The following is a 9,676-nucleotide window of genomic DNA, read 5'->3' as shown; positions in this document are numbered from 1 at the left end:
ATTTTATTATTTTATTTGGCCCAAGGACACTTTTTCCACTAAATGCCTCCTTAGTTTGGGGTTAAACAGAACATACTTTGGGAAACAAGGCATTTTTAATAGGATTCTGCCTCTCAGATAGCTTCTTTTTTAAAATAAACAAAATTTGGATGCAAATGTTGACTCACTTTCTGTGTAAACATTACCTATGCTTACCCTTTCTAAGGATGAGGCTCTTTGCATGAACTGACTTCTTCTGATTTCTGTTTCCAGGTGGCTGACATATATTTCATTACAGTAGATAAGGCTAACTTTTCTTTGGAAAATTTACACCTCTCTTTTGGAATTAAGCAAAGGATTGGCTTTGTACCTGTAATTGTTCCACCAGCTGATATAGAAAAGATGTCTCTCTCCTGGATCAGATTCATTCAAGTTTCAGTTCATTTATTCATCCAACTAATAGCTAGTATGTGTGTGCTAGGTATAGGCAAACCAGTTGCCGTCAAGTCAACTCCAACTCATGGTGAACCCGTGTGGGTGGTGTAAACAGTTAATCCACTTGGTTGCTATTCAAAAGTTTGGAGGATCGAGTCCACCCAGAGGCAGCTCAGAAAGGCCTGGAGATCTAGTTCTGAAATAATATTTAGCCACTAAAAACCCTGTAGAGCATAGCTCTACTCTGACACGCATAGAGTTGCCATTAGTTGGAGTCAACTCAACACCAACTGGTATGTGTAAGAATTTTTCTAGGCATTTGTGATAATCACTGAGCAACACAGGCCAATGTATTTGCCCTTGAGAAGTCTATATTCAAGTGGATGAAGGCAAAAAATACACAATAAGCATAATTAGTAGGTAAATATATAGAATGTTTAGAAGGTGATGAGTGCTATGGGAAAAAGAAGTAAATCAGTGTGAGGAGGAATGGGAGTGCCAGTGGTGGGTTAGGGAGCAGCGTAAAGTACTAAATAGAATAGTGTGTTAAGGTAGGCGCCATTGTTGTTATGTGCCCTCGAGTCAGTTCCACCCTCATTGTGACCCTATAGGACAGAATAGAACTGCCCCATGGTGTTTCAAAGGAGCAGTTGGTAGATTAGAACTGCTGACCCTTTGGTTAGTAGCCAAGCTCTTAACCACTGCCCCACCAGGGCTCCAGGCTCCATTGAGGTGATGTTTATACAAAGACTTGAAGGAGGTAAGGGAGTTAACCAAATGGGTATTTGGAGGAAGAGCGTTCCAGGTAACAGTAGAGCATAAGTCCTGAGGAAGAGTGTGTCTGGGCTCCAAGATTAAAAAAGAGGGCAGTGTGGCTGGAATGGAGGGAAAGAGGAGTAGGAAATGGAGACAGAGAGGGAACAGGGTTGGAGCACAGAAGATCTAGAGGTCATTATACAGACCTTGGTTTTTATTCTTTGCACAATGAAGAGACATTGCATGTGGTTGACAAGAGGTGTGCCGTGATCATCTCATATTTTAAAAGATCACTCTGACTTCCATGCGGGGATCAAGGGTAGAATTCTGGAGGCTATTGTGATAATCTGGGTGAGAAATGATGGGGTTCAAACCAGAGTGTTAGCAATGGAAGTGATGAGAATTTGTCAGATCCCAGATAAGGGGTTGGGTGTGAGGTGTGGAAGAATGAGGAGTAATGTCACTCTACGGTTTTGACCTGAGCAACTGAAAGAGTGATTTGCCATCTACTGAAGGTGGAAGAAAGGCTGCAGAGAAGTCAGATTTATGGGGAATGGGGGCATTAGAATTTTAGTTCTAGACGTGTGAATTTGAAATGTGAATTAGACACCCAAGGGCAGAAGTCCAATCTGCAATTGACTCTGAGGGTGGAGCTTTGAAGAAGGTCTGGTCTGGACCCGCATACTTAAAATTTTTTAGCAAATAGACGGCATTCAAATCCATGACTTTGGATATGATCGTATTTTGGGTGCCTTCCAACCTGAGGCGCTCATCTTCCGGCACTACATCAGACAATGTTCCGCTGTTATTCGTAAGGTTTTCACTGGGTAATTCTTTTCAGAAGTAGACCCACAGGTCCTTCTTCCTAGTCTGTCTGCGTCTGGAAGCTCAGCTGAAACCTGTCCCCCACCATGGGTGATCCTGCTGATACTTGAATACTGGTGGCATAGCTTCTAGCATCACAGGAACATGTAAGCCCCCATAGCACAACAAACTGAAGATATGATCACCATGGGATTGAGTAGATAGAAGAAATAAAAGATGACCAAAATCCTCAGTACTTCCACATTTAACATCTGGGAAGAAGAAGAAGGACCCGCAAAAGAAATGGAGACGAGGTGACCAGTCAGGTAGGAGGAAAACCAAGAGTGTGGGGCATCTTGTAACCTAAGGAAGAAAATGAATTAAGGAGAAGGGAGCGACCAGCGATGTCACCGATAGGTCAGAAAGTATGATGGTAGAGAATTGACTGTTGGATTTAGCAACTTGAAGGTCAGATTGCAGTTACAGCAAAATGGTTTGGTGGAAGTCTGGCTGAAGCTGGTTTAAGAAAGAATGGAGGGGAAGAACTGGAGACAGTGAGAATAGACAACTTCTTGGGGGAGCCTTCCTGCTAAGGGAAGCAAAGAGATGGTCCAGTAGCTGTGGGGGAATGGGATCAAGAGAAGGTTTTTAAATTTTGTTTGGCTTTGTTTTCATAGCAGAGATTCAGGCATTGTTGAGTACCATCAAGTTAATTCCAGCTCGTAGCCACCCCATGTGACAGAGAAGAATTGCTCTTTCTTGGCTGTAATCTTTATGGAAGCAGATCACCAGCTCTTTCTCTCACAGAGCTGCTGGGTGGGTTTGAACCGCCAACCTTTCATTTAGCAGTTTAGCTCTTGACTTTTTGCTCCTCCGGCACTCCTTAAGAAAAATAGCTTCTGTTCAGCCAGAGAGCTAGCTGTAGGCAAAATTTGGGGGTACTGCAGGTTATGCTTACTCTACAACCTCCTTTCCAGTGCCCTTCTTCACAACAACCCTAGAAGATATGAGCTATTGTTTCTATCCAAAAAAAAACTCAGTGCCGTTGAGTCGATAGATGAGGAAAATATGATGTAGGAAGAGGTTACATAACTTGCCTGGGGCACACATCATCCTTATGTTCATCACCAATGCCACCAACTCCCTCCACCAAATATATACACCCTCCCTGAAGCCATATCATTCTGACAGTAGATCTAAATCTATAGCCTCTACTTCTGGATTTCTCTTTACATCTACATCAAACCTTTATGGCCAATGATTTTTAAACAGCTAAACAATTTCTATAGAAAGGGTCGATGTGCTCCTCCTCCACAGGAATTTATATTTTGAATAATTACTCCCAGAGCCCTGGATTTAAATGCTACCTGTACCATTCCTAGCTGTGGGATCTCAAGGAAGTCATTTAATTGTTCTGAACCATGTTTTCAACTGTAAAATGATCAAAAGCACCTCTACGTTGCAGAGATTTTATAAATGTACCATCGTGGGCATTCCACAAATTCTTGATGCTTTGCTTATTATTAAAAGTGATTAAACCAAAAGAATATCTCTTAGGGTAGAATGGCACAGTATCACGACAATGAACATGAAGAAGACTGTTTAGACAAAGAAACATTCCAGTTTCTTCAAATTCTGCCGCACAATGGGAATTGTTGAAAGAAATCTGAGATCTAGAGTCCAGTTCTCCCACTTTTTAGGTTTAGTTAGATAGGTAGTAGCATTTGAGTTGACGCTGACTCATAGTGACCTTATGCACAATAGAACAAAACGTTACCTGGTCCGGCGTCATCTTCACAATTAGTGACATGCTCAAGTCCATTGTTGCAGCTATTGTGCCAATTCAACTCACTGAGGGGCTCCCACATCCTTGCTGGCCCTCTACTTTAGCAAACGTGATGCCATCCTCTAGCAATCGATCCCTCCTGATGATATGTCCAAAGTATGGGAGTCAGACAATGTTCTATTGTGATCCATAAAATTTTCATTGACTAATTTTTGTAAGTAGATCACCAGGCCTTCCTTCCTAGTCTGTCTTAGTCTGTAAGCTCTGACGAAACCTGTCCACCATGGGTGAAATACCAGTGGTATAGCTTCTAACATCATAGCAACACGCAAGCCACCACAGTCCAACGAACTGACAGATGAGTGGTAGATAGGTAAGTCTCATGCCCTCTTTGAGCCTCAGTTTCCTCATCTACAATAGTAGAAACCAATGTTATATGAGTGCTTCATACAGTATAAAATGGAATGAGACAATGGGTGGGAGAAGATTATGGCAGGTTTCAGGGAACACCTTTATACCCTCTAGGTTCCCAAAGGACCTAACAATTGCCTTTGCTCAGAGTGATTTTGCTGACAGGAAATGGAATTAGCTCTGAAGATGCCCTCTCAATGAACCCATCTGATGGTTCCAGGCAGGCTCTATGTGTTTTTAGACCCCTGGATATTATCAGGCAGGGAAAAGGCAATGCTCTCTTTTATTCCTTTTGCTGACAGTACATAACTTTGTTAGATAAAGAAAATACTATACATATTTCAAATTCAGATACCCTTGCTGTCTTGGCTGCCAGGCCTTAAGCTAATACTTCATAACACTTGTTATAATACACGAGCAACTCGGCTGTCTTTTCTCTTTTGAGTTTCTATGACAAACACTAGGTATGAGTTGAAATTTTCCATTTTTCATCCAAACCTTTGCAGAATGATTCTCAATAGAGGTCTTGTTGTTAAATTCATGGTTAAAAGAAAACTATGCCTGGTTAGCAGGATTCATTTGCTTTCAAACAATTTTTAATACCAGGCCATTTCTGTTGGAAATTTCTGTAAAACTCTAAACTAATTCAGCTGCTAAGGGGCAATATAGAAGCAAACACTATACCTTTCTACCAAGTTGGATTTTTGCATTGCAAGTCATCTTTGTTTCACCGTAACCTGAGATGTGTGGCCTCTCTAGGTAGAACTGCTATGAGAAAATGCTGCTTTAAAGCGTTTTTTGAAAAGTAGCCCTTAGTGCTCAAGTTCTGGTTTCTCAGTACACAGCATGGATAGTACAGGCCTAGGGGACTTTTGGAGAAGTGGGAGGGGAATCAGGTGGAAAAAGAGTTTGGAGATGGAAGAGATAAACTGTGGGGAGAAGTACCATGAAGAGCTTGGCATATCTTGTCGAGTAAGACAAAATGATAAATTCTGAAATGTTGTTTACCTCCCTGTAAGAAGCAACCAAACTCAGATCCCTTTTCCCTCACCACATAACCTTCCAAGAAACTTGGATGTGGTTGTTTGGTGTTTTCCCTAGTTATGTTTGTGAGGTCTCTGGCCCTCATTCAAGAGACCAAAGCTGTCAGTTTTTAGAAAGTGCTCAGAAATACCGTGAATATGAAGATGTCCCTTGTAATGTTCTACAGTGTACTGAAAACAATCTGATAGAATATAATTTCATACATGACCATATTTCGTAAGATAGAAATGCTGACTGTTATTTTTCTTGTTGTTGGGGGCCATCGGCTGATTTCGACCCGTTTTGACATGTAACAGAGTAGAACAGCCCCATACGGTTTTTTAGGCCTAAATCCTTACAGGAGCAGATTGTCAGGTCTTTCTACCCTGAGCCGCTACACGGGTTCAAACCACCAATCTTTTGGTTAGCAGCAGAGAGCTTACCATTGTGCCATCAGGGCTCCTTAGAATGCCACCTACTAAGTTAAAATTATGTTTTCAAAGGCCCAGTGATTACATCAGAAAATGCTTAAAATAAATGAATATGAAATGGTTAACACAGAATTTTGTATTTATGTGGGTATGTGTATATGTATATATATATACACACACACAGAGAGCTCTGTGTATACAACATAATGTACATACAGATGTGTATGTGAATATAGATGTATATGTACACAATGTATGTACACAATTATAAAAAAGAATTGGAAGGAAGTCAACATAACATTACGGTTCTTTTTGCTGGGTTGTGGAATTATAGTGTTCTGGGTTCACCTAGGGAACTCTGGTGCCATAGTAGTTAAGGTGCTACAGCTGCTAACCAAAGGGTCGGCAGTTCGAATCCTCCAGGTGCTCCTTGGAAACTCTATGGGGCAGTTCCACTCTGTCCTGTTGGGTCACTCTGAGTCAGAATCGACTAGATGGCACTGGGTTTGGTTTTCTTGGTTGGGTTCACCTAGGTACATTGCTAGGCATTTAAGTTCATCACAAAGGTTATTCATGTGTTATTTTCAACTCCTTTATGTGCATGTATGCATTTACACACTGCTTTGTTGTGAAAAGAATTTAAAGTGGCTAGCTTTAGGACATTAAAACAAAACAAAAAAAAGTTGCCATTGAGTTGAGAATCTAAACTGAGCACCAAAAAACTAGAGATGTTTCACAAACTTTAAAAAAAAAAAGTTTTCCAGGCTCTCCATTTTAATTCCCATGAGCACACACACACACACACACACACACACAAGTACACTCAAATGCATATTTACAATATGTCGTTGTTGTGTGCCGTCAAGTCAATTCCAACTCTTAGCAACCTTATATTACAGAGTAGAACTGCCCCATAGGGTTTCTTTGGCTGTAATCTTTATGGGAGCAGATCACCAGGTCTTTTCTCCAGCAGAGCACCTGATGAGATCAAACAGCTGACCTTTTGATTAGCAGCTGAGCGAGCACTTAACCACTGTACTGCCAAGGCAACTAACTCACAATACAGTTACACCCACTCAAAAGGAACAAGGAATCCAAGGGTGCGCAAACTATGGCCCGTGGGGCAAACCCAGGCCAGTGCCTCTATTTGTGTGGCCTCAGGAGCTAAGAGTGGATTTTACATTTTTAAAGGAAAAAAAAAAAAAGAAAGATATGCAACAGACAATGTGTGTGGTCTGAAAGTCTAAAATATTTACTATACAGTGTTTTGCAGAAAAAATTTGCCAGCCCCCTGCCCTATCCACCGGCATACTTCTTGAGCCATGTTTGCAAATCCTGGAAAAGTCCTTCCGCCCTGGGCTCTGCCAGGAAAAGGAAGCCATTGGTGAGTTGAAAGAGAATTATGTTCCTCCTATATCCTGACCTTGAAGTTGAATTCTGAGGACTGTGAAAGCTCAAACTTAGATTAACAAGAGAGGAGCAGACAATATAAGTTCAAATCTGAATTATAGAAAACATTAAAAAAAATGTCTTTTTCTCATTTTCACGTACGTAGTGTAATGTAAAAACCTCTGCAGAATGCTCCCAGATAGAGGGTTTGTGGTTTAACATCACAAGTAAAGAAAACTCCACCTGGTTAGTGGGATTCATGGCGCTCTAACACTGACTATGTCTTTCAAGCAGAATCACTATTTCTTAAAAATATTTTACTCAGAGTTTATTTGGGAACCTTTATATTCATAGATAGCGCAAAGTTAAACTGCAGCCAAACATGGTTTTTCATAAATCGCACATAAATGGAGTTCAGTGGTGAGACCCACACGGGACATATTATACAGAGGAATGCACGCACACACACACACACAGCCAGTGCCCTCGAGTCCATTCCGACTCATAGTGACCCTATAGGACGGAGTAGAACTGCCCCACGGAGTTTCCAAGGAGCACCTGGTGGATTCGAACTGCGGACCCTTTGGTTAGCAGCCGTAGCACTTAACCACGATGCCACCAGGGTTTCCCACAGAGGAACAGACGAGATAATCACAGCGACGACTTTGAAGAGAGAAAACGCACATGGGGTACAAAGTGCTAGAGGTGACAATTTAAATTACAAAATTGTGCTGTATATCAAAATAGAGGTAATACCAAAACAAACAAGCAGACATCATTGTTTTCAGCTTGAGCAACGTCTGGCTCCGAGCTAGAGGCAGAAAAGCATGCACACAGAGAGAGATTATCTGGAATTTATTAAGAAGCTGAGATGTCTTCACTGACTGCCTCACTGCAATGGCGGGAAACCGACTGCCTCACTGCAATGGTATATTTTTGTGTGTGTTCATAAGAACACTTATGTGCCCAAGAGTGAGAATCACATCCCTTGCCCTGGGAGCTGGGACAATGTTTTACTCTAACAGAGAAAGGTATTTCTTCCTATCATAGTGGCTTTCCAAATTAGGCTGAGTTAAAATTTATCAAAATAAAGATTAATGCTTACGTGTTGCTCACATAGCAGGTAAGAAGGAGGTAAAGCTTTCTATTTGACACATAGTGAGGAGATCATGGTGAGCTCAGGCTCCTTAAATGCGGCTGTCTGTCTGGCACTGAAGGAGTGTTGAGAGGGGGAGCAGGAGAAGGCTGTGGAAGGAGAATCTGTCCTTTACTAGAAGGTTGGTCTCCACCCTTCCTGACTGTCAACAATCTATTTCTTGCTACTCAAAACCACAAGACAAGACAAAAGGCCCTTCCAGCCTGCTGAGAGGAGCCCCAGAAAGACAACAGCCATGGTCCTGAGGTCAAGCTGCTCAGTGTGGACTCTGGCCAAGCAGGCTGGAGAGCCATGTCTGCTCCATGGGACCAAGGGCCAGGGAAGCCTAAAAACAATCAGGATAGACCCAAAGAGAATTCAGAATGTGGTGAGTGAAATCACCAGCCCTGGGGCTCAGGTCTAGTCCTCAGAAGCTGGGAGGCTGGAGCCTTTCCTGATCGTTTCGAGCCTCCAGGGCAGAGATGGATGCTGCACAGACAGAATTAGGGCTGACACAGAACAACGAAAAGTCTGTGGAACATCACAACCCCACCCTAGCAACAGCACAGTGTTTTTCATGAAGAGGAGAACATGCGGTTATAGAAAAAATATCAGATTTCGAGCAAATTCAAAAGGTGCAGAGAGTTCCTACATTGAAGCAGTGAGAACTAGAGAAGTACCCAAGAACGTGACAAGGCAATGTCCTCAAAGAAGCCAGCCAGAGACTTAATGTCTGGGGGCTACTGGGTCCCCAAGTGGTACAGATGGCTAACATACTCAGCTGCTAACAGAAAGGTTGCCAGTTTGAGTCTGCCCAGAGGCACCTCAGAAGAAAGGCCTGGCTATCTACTCCAAAAAAAAAAAAATCAGCCATTGAAAACCCTATGGAGCAAGGTTCTACTCCAACACACATGGACTCACTTGCCATGAGTCGGAATCAATTTCACAACAACTGGCAATGGCTAGAAAGACACCATTCCTGAATGAGGAGATATGGGCTAGGGAGAAAGAAGGGATGGGTGAGAGGAATAGAGGGAGGGAAGGACAGAGGGAAAAAGACAGACAGAGAGAGAGAGAAACACAAGGATACAAATAATTAGTAGGCATTATCTCTATAAATGGAGTCTCTGGGTGGTACAAATGGTTAACCACTCAATTACTAGGTAAATGTTAGTAGTTCAAATTCCCTTGGAGGCATCTCGGAAGAAAGGACTGGCAATCTCCTTTCAAAAGGTCATAGCCTTGAAAGCTCCATGGAGCAGTTCTACTCTGTGCACATGGGGCAGGCATGGTTTGGTATTAATTTTATCTCTAAAAATAAGTAAATGTAAATCCCACATTGTAAAAAATACCTGAATTGAGGACCCCATGAACAACCAGGCATGCAGGGTGTGATGCCTGCCAAGAATTACCACAGAAGTGGCCCCTGGCTGGGGTGATGGTACAATGGAGCCTGCACCAGGGCTACCCTTGATCTGGGATTTTCAGTTACACAGACCAGACACTCTCAAATCTCGCCCTACGTCT

The sequence above is a fragment of the Loxodonta africana genome, chromosome 1 (assembly GCF_030014295.1).
Source record: "Loxodonta africana isolate mLoxAfr1 chromosome 1, mLoxAfr1.hap2, whole genome shotgun sequence".
Taxonomy (NCBI): domain Eukaryota; kingdom Metazoa; phylum Chordata; class Mammalia; order Proboscidea; family Elephantidae; genus Loxodonta; species Loxodonta africana.
Note: the sequence above shows the minus strand (reverse complement) of the source record.